Raw genomic sequence first — 23,327 nt, forward strand, 5'->3', positions numbered from 1 at the left:
TGATCCTGAACATAAGACAGGCTTACACAGAAAAAAGTTATACCGAGCAAAATTTGAGATTAATTTGAGATTTGCTTTATGTGAAGCAAGCAAACAGAACATTGCAAGATAAAAATAAACCCCAAAACTGACCATAAATCACCATTCTATTCTAACCCTACAAGTATGCTTCATTCACATCCCTCATGTACATTTCTTCCAATGTGCACTTTCTCAAAGGCCATATAGATATGAATTCTCTCCCTTCCCCTCACTTTATGAGGTTCCACAAGAATAACTTCCATCACTGCTACTTTGGGTAGATTTAAATGTCCTGGGAAGCTCTAGCTGCAGTCAGGTAATTTGTGTATGTAAGGTGTATTCATCTGCTTTTTTAACAGTCACACTGTCTAATCCGGACTGTTCAATATTCACTTCTTCAATCTTTCAGATTTCAATAGCTTCATGATAAATATTACATCAGACACTGGATATAAACAAAAGATGTTATGCATCTGATTGCTGGTATGTTAACAATTTCTCACCGAGATCTCACCTTCTTCAGCAGACGCAAATGTCACCTCAATAAAAAGTGATCTACTTGATGCATTTGAGAGTTAATTCTTTCCCTCCCCTTCACCCTGCTTAAATATGTTCTCTTTTGCAAGTAAAAGTTTAAAGCAATTTGAAGCTGATCTTTTGTTATCTATCAATTTTATATTGCCAAATCAACAACTTGTGTTTTCCAAATTCCCAATATTTCAAGGGAATAAGGGGGAAAAAATTCTATTAGGTATTCAGATCAACTCTTCCACATCGAGTTTTATTCTACTGTAGTCAAAGCAAAATTTCTGTTGAAGGAAATGTTAAAAATTGCAGGACATAATTCTGGAACAGTACAGGAACCACAATATTCAAAGGAAGGTATCTGAACATCCAGTCTTACAAAGAGTAAATACCACAAACTGCTCTCCTTCAGTATCAGATGACCAGTTTTCTGCTACCTATCACAACAGAACTTGAGAACTGAAAAGGGAAATCATAATTTATCAAACTAAGAGGAGCATAATTGGTAAGAAGTTACATAATAGCAGAGAAAAAACAAGAAAAAAAAGGCAGATGAACAAAGCCCAACTCTACAGACATGAGGAAAATAAAGAAGTAATTTGATAGACTGTATCATTGGCATTCTGGCACACTAAGGGGACCAGCTTTTCAACTATTTTTAATGAAAGAAGAATTTTACACACTAAGTTTCAATAAAAAGAATATGAAACATAAGAAAACTATTATAAACATTGTTATCAGCTGTGGAGAGAGTAATTTAAATGGCATTCAGTGATGCAGGTGAAGGCTGTCTGGTAGCTCATCCCTTTCATATTTGATTTCTCAGATAATTTCAGAGATCCAGTGGTCTATCCTTGTCATGTCATAGGCTTTAGCCCTTTCCTGAAATATTGAAGGAATTGCTGCTGTCCTGTCTCTATTTGACTCTTAAGGGTTATTGACATTGGTTCTGCCTAAGGGTTCTTTCTTCTAAGACAAAACCTCGGGATCTCTTGGTGCTTTCTTGCCTGCTAGCAAGGGGTACTGCCAGTTTTGCATGCTCATGCTTTGTGACTGCAGTCTTATTAATCTCCAGCTGTGTAGAGTTAGTTTTGCCCACACAGACATTCAAGAGACAAGCTTTGTTCTAAGCATGGCTATGGGATTTGTTAGGTGAAAAGAACTTCTGTTTTGATTTGAATATCTCATTTCTTCTGTTCTGTTTCAAACTCTGGGCCATGCCTCATTTTCAAATGGAGATTTTCATTATGTTTAAGAACATAATTAATTCTGAAGCTGTATACACTTCACTTAATTTGAAAGGTTTGGACTTTTCCAAAAATCATGGAAGAAACTGGTTCCTCAGCTGTTACAAAACAGGAAACAAAATCAAACCCTGCATTGACTACTATGACTTTACTCTAAATACCCTCAATGGGGCACAGAGACTGAAAATTCAGACCCATTAATCTTAAAACGTACCAAAAGAAAATATTGATCAAGCAGACCAGCAAAATGCAGCCACTTGTAAACTGACCAGCCAAAGAAATGCACAGAAAGAGTTCTATTTGCTAGGACAATGTGAAACATTTGTCATTCATACCAGAAGCAGAATCTGGTCAGAATTCAAGGATATATACTTAGTACTGATATCAGATCAATATCACTAGAGTCCAATGAAGATGAAAGCCTCTTACTGAAAATATAAATTACCCTTAAACATCAAGATCTCAAGTTATATTAAAACAGCACTCTTATCTTCTACCTTCAGTCCAAATGGCATTTCAAGAATAGTTCACATGAAACACAATTTAAGCAGGGAATCAGAGACTGAAACATCAATCCATTAGGTTTCCTATTTCTCAGGAAGTTTTAGGTGTGAAGAAGTTCAAACTTCACTTAATCTCTTGCAGATGAAGATATCACAATGTCATCCCCTCTAATTTCAATTTCTTTCCCTATTTGTCTTGAGGGGTTGTAATGTCTTTTCCAGTGTAAAGCCTGAAATACAAATGATTCTCTATGGCATTGTTGGATTCATAGAACTATAGAATATCTGAAGTTGAAAGGATCGTCAAGTCCAACTCCCTGCTCCTCACAGGACTACCTAAAACTAAATCATGTGACTAACAGTATCGAACTCTCTCAGGCTTAGGGCCATGGCCATTTCCGTGGAGAAGCCCATGGCAGTGACCAACCACCCACTGGGTGAGCAACCTCCAATCTGAAGTTCCCGTGGTGCAGCTTTATTCCATTTCCCTGTGTCTTGTTGCTGGCCACTAGAGAGAAGAAATCAGCACCTTCCCCTTTGCTGCCCCCAGAAGGAAGTTCTAGACTGCAATGGGGTCACCCCAGCCTTTCCTTCTCCAAGGTGAGCAAACCAAGTGACCATAGATGCTTCTAATAAGTCTTGCTCTTAGGACCTTTCACCATGTTGGTTGCCTGTGGACAGAGTCTAATAGGTCAATGTGCTTCTTTTGAGGTCCCCAAAACTGCCCTCAGTACTTGAGGTGGGGCTGCAGTGTAGAGTGGGACAATAATGTCCCTCAACCAACCAATGATGCTGTGCCTGATGCACCCCAGGACACAGCTGGCTCTTTTGGTTACCAGGGCACTGCATATTCAATTTGCCACTGACCCAGTTCCCAGATCTCATTCTGCAGGGCTGCTCTCCAGACTCTTCCTCTGATTTGTACATACTACCACACTGACCCGTCCCCAGTGGAGAATCCTGCACTTGCTCTTGTGTTCAAGTTGCAGAAGTTTGCAGAGAACTGTTGCCTGTGGGATGGACTCACAATGGAGAAGTTCAGGGACTGCACGCTGGATCGGGGGAAGGATTCCTCTCCCTGAGCAGTGGCAGAAACAACCCAGGATAACCTGGTCATAACCCTCATTTCCTGTCTCCATGCACTGCTGGATGTGGGGAGGTGGAGCTGGGAATGAGAAAGGGATGGAGGAGCGTGTTTTTAGGATTTATTTTACCTCTCATTATCCTGCCCTGATTTTGTTAGTAACAAGTTCAGTTAATATCCCCAGTTTGAGTCTGTTTTGCCTATGATGGTATTTGGGGAGTGATCTCTCCCGGTCCTGATCTCAACCCATTAAATGTTCTTTATATTTTCTTTCTCCTGTCCAGGTGTGGGGGGGATTGACAGAGAAGCTTTGGTGGGTACTGGACATCTGACCAGGATCAAGCCCACTACACTGATCATGCTGTGTATATTAGCATAAAGGCATTTTAAATGTGCTCAGAACATCATTGAGCAGACTGATGGACCTGCTAGCACACCATCCCACAAACATCGGCATGCTACCCTCATGCTTTTCACTAGTGAACCTGGTTTCATCCCTTTCTCGCTTCAAATCTAGTTTAAAGCTCTTTTAATTACACCTATCAACTATTGGGCAAAGATCCTTTTTCCCCTTCAAGAAAGGATTATCACTAAAGCATCCACAAAGCAACATTACAGAAGTTCCATGAGAGCCTGCCCACATTGCAAGTACAAAAATGCAACCAAGACGCCTGAAACACAGTAAAGGACTGACACTGGGTCCTCTGGATCTCAGACCAGATCCAACCATGAGCAGGCTCTTCCTGTCTTTTGTTTACTGTAAAGTATCTAAGACAAATTGGTGTCATTTTTTGTGAAGACTACTGGGCCCTTACTAAAAAAAGCCCCATAAACTCATTTCTACTAGATAATAGAAAACCAAATTAGGTCTGGAGAAGCTAGGTTGTTGAAAAGTAGATTATAAGCTGAAAACTATCCCATCTATAAATGTAGGAGGCAAGGCCTCCCTTTCTTGTATCAAACCTTTCTTCTGTGACGACTTTGTGAATTGTAGCAGTAGATTCTCTGAACTGTTTTAATGAATGAATGTCAGGGAGCCGGAGGGAGCTCATCAGCAACAAAAGGAAGGTATCTCCCAGGCACATTTGAAAGCCTAACCTAGTATTCAACCAGCCAAAACATCTATACTGAGCAAAGAAAAATATTTCCCCATTAAATGATATTTTATGGTTTTTCGGTGTCTCATGAGATGTGGGAATAGATCCTTATGAAAACTTTTGCATCAAAAATCCCATTTTATTTTCTACCAGTGTGATTTTCCATTGTTATTTTTCTTGCACTCTGCATACATTAAGGCATATTAATAAAGGGAAGAAGCAAGGCAGCCTGTCAGATATTTCAAAACGCACCATGGGAAATGATTGGTTTAGGATGAGTGAATAAAATCTGTTTGTTCAGCAAACTTAATTTTAGCTGAGAACCAAGAAATATGTGTATAGCATGGATATATGATAAGTTAACTGGGCTCAAAAATACACCATATAGCTGGGCTTTTGGGACTGCAGAAAATGTTTTGATGCTTCATGGCTCAACTTTCAACACAAAGGAGAAAGCATTACAGTAATTCTGAGGGATGACACGTTTTTAGTTTGCACATTCTCTTGGACTTCTGAAATGCTGGGAACAAAAGCATCCATAGTTAAAGCTTCAGGGTAGGAAGAGAGTCTCCACAAGCACAGTAGCTAAGGTGAGATTGAAAGAACCCAATCAAACATGATTATGTACTTTTAAAAATTCAAATATTAGCTCTCCCTGTGAAAGAACATTTTATTCTGCTAAATTGTTATAGGGCTTATAAACTGGCATTTACAGGATTTTAATCCCTATAAAGAATTTTAATTTCTATAAATTTCTTGGAAAGTTACTGTAAATTCGTGATTTGTATTCTCTTACAGGTCCAAAAGAAAACAAGAAAACCCCTGTAAGATACAGCATCCAAATTCTCTCTCACACAAGGATGGGAATTGAAACTCAGCACAGTTTAAGAAGTTCAGGAAAGATATTCAAGGGATGCTGTATGAAGAGTCAGACAACAACAAAGGTTTGTGCTCCCCTTCCCTACCAGTTTGCTGCCATGCATTCCAACACATCCGTGGAGCCTGAAAAGCTGACTTGCATAACAATATCCTAACGTGAATTACCTTTTCAGTAGGATTACCGTCTCGGGAGGTGATGTTTCTCCTCGTTTCCCAAACTACCCCTGGACCTTCTCATCCTACTAGCCCATTGGAGACTGTTCCACAGAGCTGCCTGGACCCCCCCACAGCATCCACCCTGTGGAAGAAACAAAGATTGAGAAACTGTGATGCAGCAGTTAAATTTTCTCTTGACATAAATTGATGACATGGAGAGAGAATAACTCAGGTAGAACAAACCATGATCTAGAGCTGTCACACACAATCTGAGAAGGGAGGGGAGTTGCAGGATTACAGTGCCCCCTCAATATATGTAGGTGTGGCAGAACTGCTGAAGGCACAGTTATTTTGAGAAGACTTTTAAGGAACAAATACAAACAGAGGTTTCAAAGGCAGCAATTAGTCAATAATGTGATCACTTAATCTTACAGATGACAACCTTGCCTTGCCTGTTGGAAATGCCTGTATTTTTGCATACTTAGCAGTAAAAGGAAGGGGGTGGTTACTTCTGTATTTCTGTAATAAGTAGCTTCATCATACACCATAGAGGGCAAGGTGGTAGAATTCAGGTCTTTTTCTGTCATTAGTGACAGTGAAACTTGTCTGTGTACACCTCTTGAGGGCAAGGCATTCCTTCCAGCATGAAAACTATCTTCTTCTAGAGTCTTATATGCACACCATAGCAAAAATTAAAATTAAGTTTTAAAATTAATTAATTTGATAAATAGTTTTCAATTTATAGCCTCTATATACTGCATCAAATTTCTGTATCAGTAATAAGTAAAGATTATAAATAATCATGCATAAAATTTCATAGCTTCAAAACACAGATCGGTATGAGATATAAAACAGGCGATTGTTTTCTTTTTACTATTTTAAAAAAATTAATTTGCAAAAGAAAAATAAATTCTACTATCTCTTGTTTATGACAAAAGACAATTGAGCAAATCATGACTTCAGATAACCCATAAGTCACTGATTCTGTTTTTCAAAGACCTGCCTGCTTTCTATTCCTTTGGCCTTGGCTGCCTAGCAACCTCCACAGAGCTTTCTTAGTCTATACTAATTCTGGAGAGTTTTCATTTATATATTTATTTATGAGAATGTCTATAAGGAGGATGCAGAACAAAGAGCTGCTTGTTCCTTCCTTCTAACAGTGGATTCCAAACATGTCATCTCAGTGTCTCAGTGAAGGACACAGTCCTCAGTTTTGCAGAGGTACCTGCCTCCTTGATTTTGCTTGGGAAAAAGCTGTTTCTGTTAGACAAAAGCTTCATCTCAGTAGAAGGCTACTGATGTAACAGGCACTGGTATTTCTTGCCCTCCCTGTTGGTTTGATTCATTGATAAGTTTTTTCACCCTGGATTCCTAGGTCCTTATATAAGGTTACTGTGCTCATGCAGCCTGCAGCTCTTACTTAACATGAAGACAGTTTGTGCTACTGCTCTGGGTCACCAACAGCTCCAGTATCAACCAAGCTCTAGAGGGAAATGGAGACTAAAGCTGATCTGCTGTGTCTGTGACTCAAAGCAGGACAATCTGGAAGGTTTGGATGGGACTGCTTGTTATAATAAGTCGTTTGGAACAGGATATGGACTGTCTTTCCCTGAGCCAGTCATCAGCTTTGCATGGAAAAGACTATTTCCTCAGGGGTTTTTCTGTTGTTTGGGTTTTTTTTTCCCCCCTTCATTATAAGTGCAAAATTGGGGATTTCACAGAAAATATCTCTATGCTACATTAAGAAAATACATATTCTCTTGCCAGTACTATTCAACCAGCACTTTGCAAATACTTTAAGCCCTTATCAACACAGCAATCTCCTCCAATTGAAAAGAAGGGGAAAAAAAACAAGAGAGGAAGGGATCATCAAATATGCACCCTGAAAAGCTTAACAGGCTCTCTCAAATGATGTGGTAAAGAAATGCCAGTATTCGTAGTTTGCAGCCCCATGGCGGGGATGTAGGATTTGTGTCTCACTACTTCCAACCCTGAGCTCCGACAAAAGAGGTTGCATTTACTTCTGGATCACACTGAAGCCTGAAACACAACAAATCAATATGTCTTAAGATATCTCAATACACCTTAATCACTTGATTCCATTTTTTTTCTGATTAAGTTGACCTTTAGCTACGTTCTGTCCTTAAAGGAAATGCAAGGGATCTGTGACAGAACATAAATCTGAAACCAGATCTTCTAACTTCCACTCAATTTCTTACCAACAGGGCTAGATACATAAAGATTAGGTTGTTGTAAGTCGTAGGATTGTGGAAGCATTTTTAAATCTTGGTGTTTACATATACTTATGAATCAGTAAAAATTTACTCCCAATTCAATAGTAGGGAAAGAATATATTTTTAAAAATCTCCTCAATATTGTAAAAGGCAACAAAAATATTGGTATATTGGCTGGGTGGTATATCGGTGTCCAATTAAATAAAATAAATGTAACAATACAAATGATAGAAATTATTCAAAAATTACCTGCTGGTTAAAAGAAATACATTTTGTAGAGCAACTTACAAAGAGTGAAAATACTCCTAGAAACTAAAATAAGCGAAATTATTCAATAAACAGGAGAAAGAAAGTTACTAGAAGTAAACAGAGGCCTAGGATTTCTTTTTTCTATTCATGGACTAACAATAAACAATTTTTCACGATCCTTTCCCTCTGTCATTCCACACACTAATGTAAATTCGTAGTTAGCAGCAAATATCTCAATCTGTACTCCTCTGAGTTATTGTAATACAAATAAATTCCAAACATAATCCAAAACTAAGTAGTTGCTTATTGAAAATGAGTTTCCATACGTATGTTCATTTTTCACAGAGCATGATTATTATAGCAAAACTTGAGCATGTGGTGTTTCCTCCCCTTACAAAGTATGATCACAATTACATATGTTTTTAAATGTTAAGTTAAACTCTCTGAAAATAAACCTACTGAAGGGTACCAGAACCACAGACTCACATGTCTGTTTTCTCACTTACTTTTGTGAGAAGTCTGTTTTTAATAAGTTCAAGGGCATGTAAATAGACAATAGAGAAAAACTTCTTCATGCATTTTTATTTAAGAAAATGTGTAATAGGGTTTTCTACAGAATGAATAAAGTTGCACCATGCTAGAGCAGCTAGAAAAGGAAATTCAACCAGACAAAATGAACTGTCTCAGGGCATATGGAAAAATAAGTTCCATGCAGCCCCATTCAAAATTTCAGAGACTATAATTAGGTACTAAATCTACTACATTTAGACTGGAAAACCTCACCTGCCATGCACTTATGGTCCCAAAAGAAGAGAATACTAAAAAGAGATACAATCCTCCCTCCCTCCCCTCCCTTCCTTCCTTCCTCCCTTCTTTCCCCAAGAAAGAGATACAAAATGCCTTCAGTTTCTGGATATGGACTACAGAATAATGAAATGCTAGGGAGGGTGTGGGAAAAGGTAATTACAAAGCAAATGAAACTTTAGTGGGAAAAACAGAACAAGAAAATTATCATCAACATGAAAGTGTAATCTTTGCTTGAATAACTAACTCACCAACGAGAATTGCAAGAAACCTTTTCAAAACAATCAATATTATTATTCCAAAACTCATCTCCTCATTTCAAGTGCACTGTATTTACTTCAGACTTAGGCCAGTAACTGATCAAAATTTGGTCTAAAATATTTAAATATTTTCTGACAATTCATTATGGCAATAAGTAAGAAAAACTCATTGAAGTTATAACTGGGCTTTAGTCATTGTTCTCAAAGCAGTGATATTTTTACAGATTGCAAATGGATGAAAAAATCTGCAGTAAAAAGAGTATTTATCATGAAAGACTAAACATAGTAACATATGCTACCATGATTATAGTAAAGAACATAAATAAGCAGAAGAGAAAAAACAGTTACCCAGTTCCTGCTATTTTTAATAAATATCACTAACAGGGTAACATTCAACTGCCAAAAGAAAGGAGGTTGTTATACTCTGTTACTACGTCTGGCCCTGAGCTGCCATTCCAGAAGAGCACAAGTTTCTTGTAGATTCAAGGCCTTATCTGCCTGCTCCTGAAGTCTTGGGTAGGCTAGGATGTGTGAAATAGCATTAGATTCTGTTATTTATGAATCTGAGTCACTTGCAAGCTGTTAGTAGAAATGTGTGTGAGCTCTGGTTACTTACATGTTAAATAACAAGAGTAAAATCAATAAAACAGAAAATCATAGTGTGCTATGCCCACATAAGACTTTAACATCAGGATACAGAGAGAAAATACTAGAAAGCTCCTTAAAGAAAGGTGTGTGTACACAAATTCTATACTAGCAGTAAATATGAAGAATTTAGAGCTAAATCTCACCTCTGACTGCTGACTCACTGTGCAGTAACATAAGCTACTGGTGTTTCCTTGATGGTTCAAAAAGGTGTTCTTACTAGCTTTCATTCCCTTCAGTTTTTGACATATTCTGCCATTGCAGAGCTCTATTTTATTTAGCATGCTTAAAAGAGCAGAACTTTTTTAGACTTCAGAATTTTCCAAACCTCCAAAACCCTGATTAGCTATGGCCAAGGTCATAACTACATTTTTTCCTGATATTTTATCTTAGTTAAACGCTGAGCAAGAATTATTCTCTTGCATAAAACCTGTACTTTCTATATATACTGCACTTCTCCTTTTTCTTCTTTCAAGAATGCCAGATGGAAGCAAACCAAAGAATAGTTGTATGCCTGGTATGCTAATTATTTTAATATTTCTGCATTTGAGTTTAGCAGATGAGGATTAGTTAATTCTGCATGGTTATCTCTCCAAAACCAATTCAAATAAGGTACACCTTCTAAATTGTAAAATAATTTTCTCTGATCTTCTGCAGCAAAGATATTCACTCATACACTATTGATTGGAAATGTTTTTGTACATCTAATCAATAAACGAGTTAATATGTGTTAAACCAATCTTCTCGACTATTTGTCTTGCTCAGCCTAACTAATACCAAGCTGTGAGTGATTCATTTCAGAGCAGCAGTACAGTGTGAAAACCAGACTGGTGTCTTTTTAATGTGAGTGTCTGTGTGTGCTTACAAACACAAAATGTCATTAAAAATATTTTCCCCTGACAATATTTCCCCCATTTTAAGATCAGTTCTATTGACTCTTAATAATGGTCTCCAGATACTCATCTGACAAATGGCTGTTTAATTTATTTTTTACTGTGAAAGATTTGACCTGGTTTGTTCATCTATAAATACACATTTTTGTACTGTAGACAGAAATATGCATTTGTTTTAGCTTTCATCCCTGCTGTGTTTGTATAACACAGTAGGATATTCACAAACAGAAAGAAAAGAGATCGAAGAACATTTGATAGTGTTTTCTAGCATTTTAAATACAGAAAAAAAAATTAGTGTCTACTTCATCAAGTGCTAAACTCAGTATGGCTGAAATGAAACAGAGACTGGGCCAGAGAGAAAAAAAATTTTCATGTTAGGTGGAAAAACAACCCATGTTGTCAACAAAGCAATAGGATGAGTGCTACTGAGTTCTACTGAACTGGTAATTTTAAACTTATATTCACCTCCCCTAACAGCATATCTGATGTAGCTCCAGCTTAGCAATGATTATAAAGAATTTTGCTATACCAGAAGGTAATAGCATCAAAGCAGTCTGTGAGGATCTTTATCTCTACAAAAAAAGGAAGGTGATCATCTTAACAGATCTAGAGCTGCAGAAAAATTCAGAAAGAAATTTTGAGTTCCAGAGTCCTATTTTAATCACAGTAAGACATAAGTCACTATTTTTAAAGAGCAGCTAAACCTTTTTTTTTTCTTTTCAAATGAAAACAGAAATTCTCTATTGTTAGTAGTATTGGTATTGTTATTATTTATGTGAATTATTCCTATTTTCTATTCCCCTGCTGGTGTATATGTTGCTTATATCAAAATTTTGCAAATCTTTTACCAACTTAATACCATTTTGTAGAGTTTTCAATCATTAATTAGAAGTGAATTTATGTAAATCAGTTTCAGAAACACAGCATGGAAGACAAAGGGCTGGCACTAAATAACCTTTAAGATCTGTTGTGATCCAAGCAATATTTTAATACTGTTATATGAAAGGAACTACAGGATGTTCCTATTCACTAGTTCACGTGGATACTTCCTAATCACAATTCATTTCCCACAACACAGAGTTTCCAAATAAAGAAAATTTCAATTATATTAATAATGCAAAAGACCTATCCCCTTATTGAATTTATTTTCTGCCCTTTGTACCCTCAAAGTATTGTGAAAGAAAGTGACATCATTTGCTGATGTTGCACATGGGAAAAAAACTTATTCCCTGCATCATGAAAAAGCAAGAGTTTGAAAGGTGCCTGCTTTGTAACTGAAGAACATCTTTCAGAAGATTTGAAGAATACGGTTTATCTTATACTAATGAAGAAGGTGATTTATTTACAGTATATGTGCATAGTCACTTATCATTGCTACTCTTGAGGTGAACATAAGGTGGAGGCTGACAAACAGGGACTGAAGCACAGCTAATATTATTCCCTGCAACATACTGAATAGAAATAGCTTAATCTTGCCTTGCTGGAAGGGGATATGCACTGTTACCTGCAAAAGAACAGGGAAAAACCCCACCAAACAATTGATGTAGAGCCATTAAAGATCAAAATATTTTTAGTGCTATTGCAACAGTGTAGTCTACTAGTACAAAGCAAAGCAGTTAAAAATGTCAGCTGCTTTCTTATCTGGAAATTGTTCATAAATTATTGATGCATTTCTCTGCTAATAATGATATTTTTAAAGAATTTCCAGAAATACAGCTAAAAGAAATTAAAACCTATAAATTACAGATTAATTATGTGTCATTGGTCATCTAGTGCAATGCTGATGGTTCAGATGGGATGACTCAACCTTAACAGCTAGAAAGAGGCAAGAAAATATTTGAACATTTCAGGAAAAGAAACGGAGGCTTTAAACATGTAAAGGACATAAAAATAGGGGTTTTTTTTCCTTTAAAGAGAAGGTGTTTTGGAAATTATGTTCAGTTTAAAAGAAGTTCTCTTCCCTCTGAAGAGTAAAATGGGAATAGTCACCAGATCTCTACCAGGAACATTTGCTTCCTGTTACACTGATTACCAAGATGTGAAAAATACCATCAGTTCCAGCTCAGTACTCCAGTTTTCCAAAACTGTCAAAATCGTACTCATGCAAAAGAAGTATCCACGCAAGCATAATGAAACAATCTGATAGAAAATGGCACAGACAACCACAGGCAGTGGTGCCCAGCTTATGAACCCTCATTAAGATACATGAACTCCACTTGTACATTTTTTTCTCCAAAATATGCAGTGCCCATTTTCACATGGCAAATTTGGAATCAAATAAAAGTAGTAACCTGTAGGCCTTATAAAGTCTCAGAACAGACTTAGACTTTGCAAGCAGGTTATCTGGTTAAGCATTTTAGAAATATTTGCGAGCAGAATTTTATCATCTCAAGTATTAATTTCTATGGTCTGGGAATTACAGTTGTACCTGCATTAATATCACCTTTTTATTGCAAATAAAGAATGGTGAAATTTGCAGAAATATCCCTTTCACTTTTTTTATTTTTTTAATTCTACACTTAAATTTAGTCTAATTTTTTAGTTACAGTGCAATGAATGTGTAATAATCCATAATATTTTTTTAAACATAATTAAAAGTGCTCACACATCGTAGGGAAAAAAAGATTGGTTATTTGAAAGAGCAGCAGTGCAAACTTTCATCTTTTGCATATAATCTAGTAGATAAACTACTTGCAAGGAATGAGGGATACTCAGTTCAATTCCTGCTTCAGTTTGAACTGAAGCTCTTCCAGAAAAGAAGTTTATTTCACAGCACTAAGGTTGGAAAAGACCTCGGTGGTCACCAAGCCTAACCATCAACAAGCAGCACCATAATGTTCATCATAAAACCATGGCCTCAGCTGCCAAAACCACGTCTTTTGAACACTTCCAGGGATGGTGACTGGGATGGAACCACTTCCCTGGGCAGTCTGATCCAATGCTTAACAACTCCTTCTGTGAAGAATTTTTTCCTAATATCCAGTCTAAACCTCCCCTGACACAGCTTGAGGCCACTTTTTCTCTTCCTGCCATTTGTTACCTGAGAGAGGAGAAACTCCCACCTCACTACAACCTCTTTTCAGGTGCTTGCAGAAGTGATAAGGCAGACTTCATGCCCCTGGAGCAGAACCATACTTGCTAACCATGTAAAATTTCTGGGGACAAAAGGAAAAGAGGGAGCACCCATGGTAGTGAATCTGGACATGGAAAGATAGTTCTGGTTCAGAACTGGGTTCTTCTTTGTTTATTTGGGATTATTGCCATAGTAACAAGATCATATAAAATGTACCTTCAAGATCAGCAATCCAAAGCTGGTCTGGAAATCAATTGTGGCCTTTGTAGTCTACCTTAGACACTACTCACCAGAGTATTACAAAGACCCTTATCTATGGATATTAGATACAATATATTGATTAGTATATTGAAATACACCCTAGAAAACAAGTTTGTTCTCCTTAACAGCACACTCATGAAAACCTTTTGAACAGAGTTGAAGAGATTTCAGCTCAATTAAATCTACAGTAGACAAAACCCCTGCATGTATTCTTGCCTAGTCATATTTCAAGAAGGATGAAGAGAACACCTTTCTGAGACTTACCAAATGTTTAGCCTCCCCCCTAAAAAAAACCTGTTACAAGTTTTATCTAAATGATTTTAGGCTACAAACTTTATCACTTTTTGAATTTCTGTCTTGAACATTCATAACATTTTGTATGAAAGGCCATTTTTATCCAACATAAGGAAAAGTAAAAAAGGAAGAAAAAAAAACATAATCACACCTTGTGTGACTGCAGTTGTCCAGGGCTGGACTATGCAGGAACTTGTGAGGCAATTTCTCCACAGGAAAGGGAATTGTGGTGCACCACTGCTTAACTTGTCAAGCAGCAGCACAGATTGACCAGGGGACCAATTTTGGAATACAAGATATAAAATAAAACCTGGACCATTTTTTATGCTTGTATTCAGTAATGTTAAGGAAATGCACAACAATTATACTGAACTCCTGAGTGGAGGGGAGAGGAAAAAAGTAAAAAACACATCCAGAAAAAAATAATTACGGAACTTTGCAAACGTGTCAAACCACAACTTCAAATGACAATCTACATTGTAAAAAATTCAGCAGGTATCAATGTATTAAAGAAGGTATCTCAGTTTTGCTAAAAGAAAAACAAAAAAAAAAAAAAACCCAAAAAAAAAACCAAAAAACCCCTATAAATATGAAATTTGATAGCAAATTCCCATGATTTCCCCCCTTTCTTCAAATACTCTTCAGAAATAAAATTTAGTCTTTGGCTGAGATCCAGTATAATCAGTCTAACTTTCAAATCAAGAAGGAGATATTGTACCCAAGCGACTAAAAATCCCTAAGAAAACTCAAAATCCCAGCAAATTATGCTGCTATTAGACTTCAGAGACCATCATACTTTTGACACATCTTTAAAATGGTGGGCTTAGTGGTTTAGAGAAATATTAAATTCTCTCATGAAGAATTTCAGACCTCCTCTTTCCAGATCATTCTCCACATTTTCCCTGATTTCCCCTAGGCTGTGGCAAAAATCTCATTGCAGATGAGCACAGCACCCAAGCTCCTGACACAGCCACTTGGAGACAGTGATTCCAACATAATCAGTTCTCATCTATTCTCTTGTCAGGGCTTACACATAATTATCTCTAAAGTCTGTGTTTTCTTCAATTTGAATCATGCAATACAGTCATGAGGTGAAAACTGATATTTTGTTGACTTGCTAATTAAGAAAGTAGATGGAATACTTGAAGCATGTATTACTAAACTTTTTTGTTGTTTTTAGTCCTGTCAAGAAGTTTAACACAATTTGTGAAAGCTTGGAAATGCTAGCTGTTGCATTTTTACTCATATTTATTCATTAGAAAAACCAAAATTAAGCAAAGAAAATTGGCATATAGTTCTGAAAACCAGTTCTAGAATGAGATGGAAACTTGCAATCCCCTTAATTTCTATGTTTAAAGAACAATCAGTGCAGAGAAAGAATACCTAATTTACAAACATTCATTCATTCCTTTGCTTATCAGCTAAGGTAGTCAGGAGAAATGTCATTATACAAAACTCATGTTTGCTTCAGCAGCAGAGGGAATGAGAACAGAGCACTTTATAAACACCTCCAAGGAATTGATAAGGGATGACTGCAGTTATCGGCATCAGAGGCACAGACAAGGAGTTTCTCACCCATTGCTAATGCCACAATCTACCCAATCACTCCATCCATAATGACATCCACAGGAAAAAATCTGGGACCATACTCTGCATGTTTTCAAAACATCCAGCATGGAGCATTTCTTCCTCCTAAATATATATTGTAAAAGAGTTTCTAAGGAACTATCAGATGAATTTATATGCTCATAATTCAGTGGATTCCTGACTGCTTACTTCTTTCAATGGCTTAGAGTTGCTAGTACCTAGAAAATTTATTTTACTTCAGGTGAAAGAGTTCTCTGGTCTGTGTAAAAGAAGGATGCAAATTCTACATTGTATCTTATTAAGTTCCAGATGGTCACAGACAGCAGCACAGTGACAAACATAACCTTCCTGAGTAATCACAAATATACTAATAAAGTACAGCATATACAGCATACCTGGACTGTTACCTTGACTGACTTTCTATCTGTGAATTACTTCTCAGAAGTTAAATAATTGTTGAGCTAGCCCATGGGTTTATTGCTTTTCTGAATCACACATACAGCTAGCTAATGGTTCTGATTACCATCCTAAGAAATATGCATAGCAAAGGAAGATTTTGCTGTACTGCAGCCATGGCAGAGCTATTTAAGCAAATTAAAATGTCACCTTAAGAGCAGGTTTCTTTCTGTGCTTGTTCACATCACAGGGAAACAGAGCTAATGCTACGCTCCTATGAGTGCTTTATGCATTCTGACAAACCAAACGAGGTTTGTCAGGAGAGGCTCTAGGCAGCATGGAACTGCTGCAATTTTACATCTCATTGATTACCACAATGGGAATTGAAAATGGTTCTCTGCTTTCGACATGATATTAAAAATACTGTTGCAGAGCTCAGAAAAATATGCAGGTCCTTCAATGAGGGGAAAACTTTGTACAGCATTGTTTCCTCTTGAATTTGAGTCAGGCCCATCTGACCTTTACGAAGGCTAATAATAAAGCACGAAGGTGACATGCGGTAAAGCGTGTCATTCTGTGAGTCGTTCTGCAAGAGGATGCATGAAACAAAAAGGCAGTTCAATACCCCGAGGCTTTGGGGATCTGCTTGTGTTGTGCTGTGTGCATTCTGTATACTGCTGGCATTACATAGAGTATGTGGGAACCCACATGTCACAACAAACAATACAAAAAGAACAAGGCCTAAAAACGACTGTAAGAAAATTAAGATTTATTATTACTGTCACACAGTGTATGTCATTGGCTGGTTTGATGTTTTGGAGAGGTTTTCTATGAATTTTTCAGAAGAATTATTATTGCTTTTATACAAAAAATCTGAAATCTCTTCAGTTGCCATGTCTTCAAGTGATTTATTTTTGCTGGATCCAGCAGTCCCCATCCACAGAATGTTACCATTTTATGAGGGACAGACTCACATTTTAAGCACAGCAAAACACCCCCAAAAGCACAGAGAATAATCTACAGTGACAGCAGTAGAAGTTTGTTCTACTCAGAGATTGCAAATGACATATGTAGTACCATGTGCTAAGCAAGCTGTGATAGTCACTAACCCTTTGAGGTGCCTAGCAACCCTCAGCAGCATTCAGGAGGAAGAGAAGATTCTCAGCACTCAACAGAATTAAATTCCTAATAAAACTGTTTACTCAGAATCCTAGCAGCCCTCAATGATCTTTAAAATCAGGCAGAGGGAACCATACTTACCACAAGACCAAGACATTAGTTACTGCAATTGCAACATCAAAACCAATTTCATTTAAAAAGGAAATCTCTGTATTTAAAAATAATTTCAGGCTAATAGAACTTCCAGTGGACTGGTCAACCAACTGGGAATCAGAAAATCAGAGCTCTGAATTTCATATCTTTCTGATATTTATTCTTTATAATATCTATATACAAATAGCTATACTGATGCTTTACATTTGCATACAATGCAGATACATTTTCAGCACACACACCATATAATCAACAATTAGTATAATAGGCAAGCTAATCAATGGAGTTTGAAATCATACAAAAATTGAAAACCAAGTTTCAGTAAATTCATGACATCTGTGGTATTCCCACCTGTATATCCAATCACAGTAAGTCGGATGCAGCAATTAAACACAGGCATTTCCAGTGACTCACATTAGGACACACTGGGATCCATGTATCAGCTAAAACTAAGTCTGTATGATAAAAAAACATACCATTCAATAAAAAAAAAGAAACAAAAACTCAAATGTCACTCCAATACTACCAAGCTATCAATAAGAACTAAGCTATGTGTGAAGACAACTAGTAGTTTGATAAATAGCAGAACAGGAATAGAAAATCCCTCTCACAGACCAAAGGTAGCTTTTGAGAATTCACAAATATCTTGTCCTTGCTGGACAATAATGAGATAATAATAAAGGCAGCAGTCTGCCTAGAAATCCAGTAAGTGATCTCAGTAATCATCTTAAGAATATTAAGGACTAAGAATAAATTTGTGTAAAAAATATTGTCTTGGACTTCTTGATCCTTTGATATAAAGTGAGATAAGGACAAAGGGAAATAAAACCAGAGAAGTTATGTGGTGATGGGACAAGCCTCCTGATCACACTTGAAAAAACTAATTTTTCCAGAACAGAAGTCATCTGCTAGCCAAACCCAGCAAGCATTTAATTTTTCTATAATAAGAAACTCTTTCACACAAAACTTTGTGATGTGTACAGTTGCACCTGTGACAGCTGTTCTCATCTACTGGTAACTGGTCTGATGGAAAGGCATTAATATGAACTTTAATACTAACAGAATCATTATCACCCTTAGGTTTTTTTAATATATGCATATATAACCTATCACCTGCTACTTCATTTGGTGATGGTGCTTCATAGAATACCTATTGCTAATTTTTCAGTATAAAAGAATACACTTTTCTGGGGTTTTTTTGTACATGTCATATACCGCCATAAACTAAACCTTATAATACCAACAGCAACTTATTCTGAAACAGAGAATATTTAAAATAATAAAAAAGAAGCAATTTACAAATTTCAGTTAATTATATTAGTTTCTAACACCAATAAAGAGTTTTAGATTGGCAATTCTTCAGTACAACTGGCTTCAGCTGTTCCAGAAGGTCATCAGCTGCTACAAAAGGCCTGATCTGATGCCAGCAGTAGCTGAGAGTTCCATAAATAGTGAAACAGTAATTTCATTAGTATAGTTCTTACACAGAGCAGTGTATTGGAATACCACAGAATGGCTGAGGTTGAAAGGGACCTCTGTAAATCATCTGATACAAAACCCATTCTCATGCCCCTAGATGCAGTTGCCTCTGGCCCTGCACTAGTGCAAGGGTTGCTCCTCCTCAGATACAAAACTTTGCATCTCTCTGTGTTGAATTTCATGAGGTTCCTGTCAACCCATTTCTCCAGCCTTTCAAGAACCCTCTGGATAGCAGCACAACATTCTAAATACATAACACATTCTTGGGTCACTTGTTTAAGACACTGCTAATTTTGTCATTTCACCTATTTTTTTCTTTATTTCTTCCTGTGAAATGCAAAAACATTAATGCTTTCCCCTTCTTTTACCATTTACTCAATCAATAATATATGCATAATGTGTCTCTTCAGCAGAGACTGAATTTTTTTCTTAATTTCTGGGAAGTATCATTACAAATGCTGCTATGAGAAAAAAAAAAACACACACACAAAACAAAACACTGCAGCTTGGGTCTATTAACCTCACAAGTAACACTCTTCATCTGAATGCATTAAATCATATAAAAATGTGATATAATAAATGAAACATCTCTAATCTTATCTTGGTGCTCTACTGAAAGTCTAGGCGGGCTAAAGGGCTGAATTATAGCTAAAGGGATTTTTTTGTTGTTGTTTTAGCTGTTTGGGATTTTTTTTGAAAAATAAAAGAAATAAACTAAGGCACTAAAGTTCTGATTTTGAGTACCCAGTGATAGAAACCGTATGGCCTGAACTTCAGGGTTGCTAAAGTCGCAGTGAATTCAAAGTTAGGCATCATCACTGTTCTGTAAATTCAGACTTTGCAGGTATTTAAACTTGGTTACTTGCATACCAACACATCCAACACAGAATATTAAATAATGTATGGCAATCCACTCTCCTATATAATTTTAACCACTTTCTAAGAAGTGGAATGATTGTAATCAGTGAAAAATCAATACAATATCTCATCTCATAAATGGATTTCTACAGATTTTAAAACTTTCATTACACTGTTATTTAAATTATTTTATATTTAAATGAATAAAAATTAAAGTGGGTATGAATTTTTGAATGACTTTCAATCTTTAAACTACATATGCATTGTTAATACAGATGTACTGAATCTTATCTAAACTGGATTAGCGGCAGCCTAAGTGTAAAGAAGATCTCCAGAAGAATGATTCAAAGCTAATAGACAAAATTACAAATTTTCTCTCAAATTTGCCTTCAGGGCAGAGGGAAACCAAAAACTTGTCCTTTGCTCCACCTCTTTTCCACCGATAAGGAATGATGGCCTCTGAGAAGGAGATACTGCCAATCACCACAGCCTTGATCATGTATATGGCTGGTACCACAAGGAATTTTGGATCCAAAGCATTATTGGATGACAAAGAAAATTTACCAGTATATCTCACATTATCTTAGTCCATTGTCTCCTTCATACACCTTACACGAGTCTGATGCAATCATGGGTGCCAAGTCCTCCTAAGTCTAAGCAATCTTGCTGCCAAAATTATAATGATGAGCAGGATATTCGGAGATGAAAGAGTAACAAGAAAAGCTCATTTTAGAAGGACAGACCAGTCAAACATGACTAAATAAAAAAAAAATAAAATAATCACAAGCAAATAAAAAACCCCACATGATTTTCTGAAAATCTGAAGGTTACAGATCTTGAGAAAGAAAATTTAGCACGATACAGCAAGAATGAAATGCCAATAAAACAACAATAGTATGAAATGAAGGTAATAAGCTGAATAGCAGCAAAACACTTCATGAGACTAAAATCTATCCAATAGAGACATAATTCTGTAAGGCAGGAACATTTGGAAACAGAGTAGACAAAGCATGAGACAGCATGAAACAATTGTGTACTGATGACACAGAAGGCTAAATCATCTATATTTGCCTTTTTGTCTTTGAGATTACTTCTTCTAGTCAATCATTCTGGAGCACCACTACATTTTAACACCTCTTTCTTTCATTTTCTTTCTCCCTTCCTCTTCCCTTTGAAAGCACTATCAAAATAGATGTGACCTCATTTCCCTTCTTTTTCCTCTGGCTTTAAAGGAACAATCTGTATAATCACTACGTTTACCCAAATGTTTTCACATTTGGTTCTTTATATCTGAAAACCTATTTTAAGGAACATCTGGACATAATGTTCAACATTCCTCTCTTAAAATGTAGTTTTCTGTAGTCACATGATTTTTATAAGGTCACCTATCACAAAAGTCAATGACCTTATAAAAAAGTAGATGAATGAGTGAGGAAAGATTTGGGCTGGAGAAAATGTTAAGTATCATGACTGTTTACCACAAGCATACATCCATATACAAAGTTCATTCACAAAAAATAGACTAAGGCTCTTCCAAAGACAGGAAAAAACCTAGAAGCCTGCAAGCATTTTAGAGAAAAGATTTAATGTTAATAGAATTCTAGAAAATAGTATTCAAAAGCTCTTGATGACAGAAGAAAATAAATGCTTCTCTCTCCTTGTTAAAAAAAAAACAACCTCAAACCAGTTTTGGCTTTGCTGGGAAACTATTTCAAATACAAGAGTATCTGTACATGCTTGTTGAAATGCTCTATATCTTCTAAAGGGGATGTGTCATGAATTTTTACCAAGTTTTTAGTAATATTCAATTTTTCCAATAATTTTTTCCAGACATTTTTAAATGTCGAAGAGAAAAGGAGGAAAAATACAAAGATAGTTACTAGTATCCTAAAAGCATATTTTCTGCCAATAGCTGCTAATATTTAACTTATTTTAAAGAAGTTATGCCTCTTATGAAATACTCATTACTTTTTCAATACCAAATTTATCTATTTTCAGTCTCTTGTAAGAAGTGTCTGAAATAAAAGATTTTTATATCTCAATCCTCTCAATATTGTCACTATTACACTCTGTTAAGAAATAGAAATTTATTGTCATTTAATAAAATGCCACAGTTTTTGGTCCAAATAAAAGAAATTAAAAAATAAAAAAATCAAAAACATTTTATTTAGTTTGATTAACTTGACCTGTAGTCTGCAGTCGGGGAATTATGAAAAATCTACTGCCTTATGTGGGGGTATGCGCAATAGAAGAATCTTTATGTAGAGAGTTGTTTAACAGACTTGATGGTATTTGGTGTGCAAGAGCAGGTTCTTTAAAAGGAAGTAAATCTTTGCCCATTTGTCTCTTCATGTAGGACATAATTTGAATTTATTTTTTTTTTTAATTCTCAGCAGCTCTTGTCATCCTTCTCACTTCAGCTGCAGGAAAAACAAAAAATTTTGGTTGATAGTCTGAAAATATGATTTAAACTCATATATTTCACATCCTTTAATAAATTAGGCCTAAACTCTGGTGAAATTGAACAATTGGCAGAATGGACTGAAGACACAAAAGAATGGAATAACAAGGGCTCTGCATATCTGGGACTGTGTGGGTAAGACGAAGTGATAGAAAAGTTCACTAAATAAAACATATAAAAAGTAAACAAATAAGTAACAAATAAGTAAACACATATGAATAAAGTAAGACTAAAATAAATAATAAGTAATTGTAAAGTAAAACATAAATAATTTGTGGTACTACAGTCTCATGCCCCACTGATACCTTGTATATCATAAGAATCTGCAGAATGCAGGAACTCTAGGCAGAAGAATGTACAAAAAGTACTTGGAATAAAATTTAGCTTTGTATCCCTGAAAAACTATATGTACTGAGCTAAATTTGGAAAAAAATCCCAAAGAACACTATGGAAGTATTGCTGGTTCCCACTAAACACCAATCTGGTTTGAATTCCAAGGACATCTTAGAGTTTTTATTCTCTTATTTATAATACCATCAAAGAAAACTTTGAAATTAAAAATCACACCATAGAAACCCCCCCCCACACCCAAAAAAGCCAAACCAAACCAGTCAAAAAAAAAAAAAACCAAAAAAAAAAAAACCCTAACCCAATGACAATATTTGCATTCATTTCTGATGAACAGGAAGAAGTATTAAGGCAGTCAATTGAAGTCAAGTAGAACTTGGTAGGTTTCTTGCCTTGGTAACCCTTACCACCTCTTGGGATAGGGATTGTGAGATAAGTGGCCAATTACCTTGGAAGAACAAATGGTTTAGCCTAACTTTACTTAAAGGCTCCAACATTTTTAAAGGACAATTAAATAAGAAATTATTACCTCCAACCAGGCTCATTTAGAGCAATTAGAACGAGCATAACACCCAGTGATATGTTATGTCTATTATGTATAAATAAGGAGGAGGTTTTCTGAACATTCAATATTTTCTTATAGGAAAAGGGGTTTTTTGTTATCTTTACAGAACACTGAGAACAGCTAAAAAAGCTGCTTT

General features: G+C 36.1%; 1 protein-coding gene across 5 annotated transcripts in view; it reads right to left on the reverse strand.

The window, feature by feature from the left end:
- The window catches only part of LRRC4C (leucine rich repeat containing 4C), a 482,222-nt gene that overhangs the window by 46,962 nt on the left and 411,933 nt on the right, over positions 1–23,327 (reverse strand). For 4 of the 5 annotated variants that reach the window (XM_059475094.1, XM_059475093.1, XM_059475096.1 and 1 more), the window contains one exon: positions 5,522–5,654. The exons of the other annotated variant lie outside the window; for it this stretch is intronic. The gene's annotated coding sequence lies outside the window, so the exon portion shown is untranslated. The remainder of the gene's footprint in view (positions 1–5,521; positions 5,655–23,327) is intronic. 5 annotated transcript variants of the gene reach the window in all.

Source organism: Ammospiza nelsoni, chromosome 6 (assembly GCF_027579445.1).
Source record: "Ammospiza nelsoni isolate bAmmNel1 chromosome 6, bAmmNel1.pri, whole genome shotgun sequence".
Taxonomy (NCBI): domain Eukaryota; kingdom Metazoa; phylum Chordata; class Aves; order Passeriformes; family Passerellidae; genus Ammospiza; species Ammospiza nelsoni.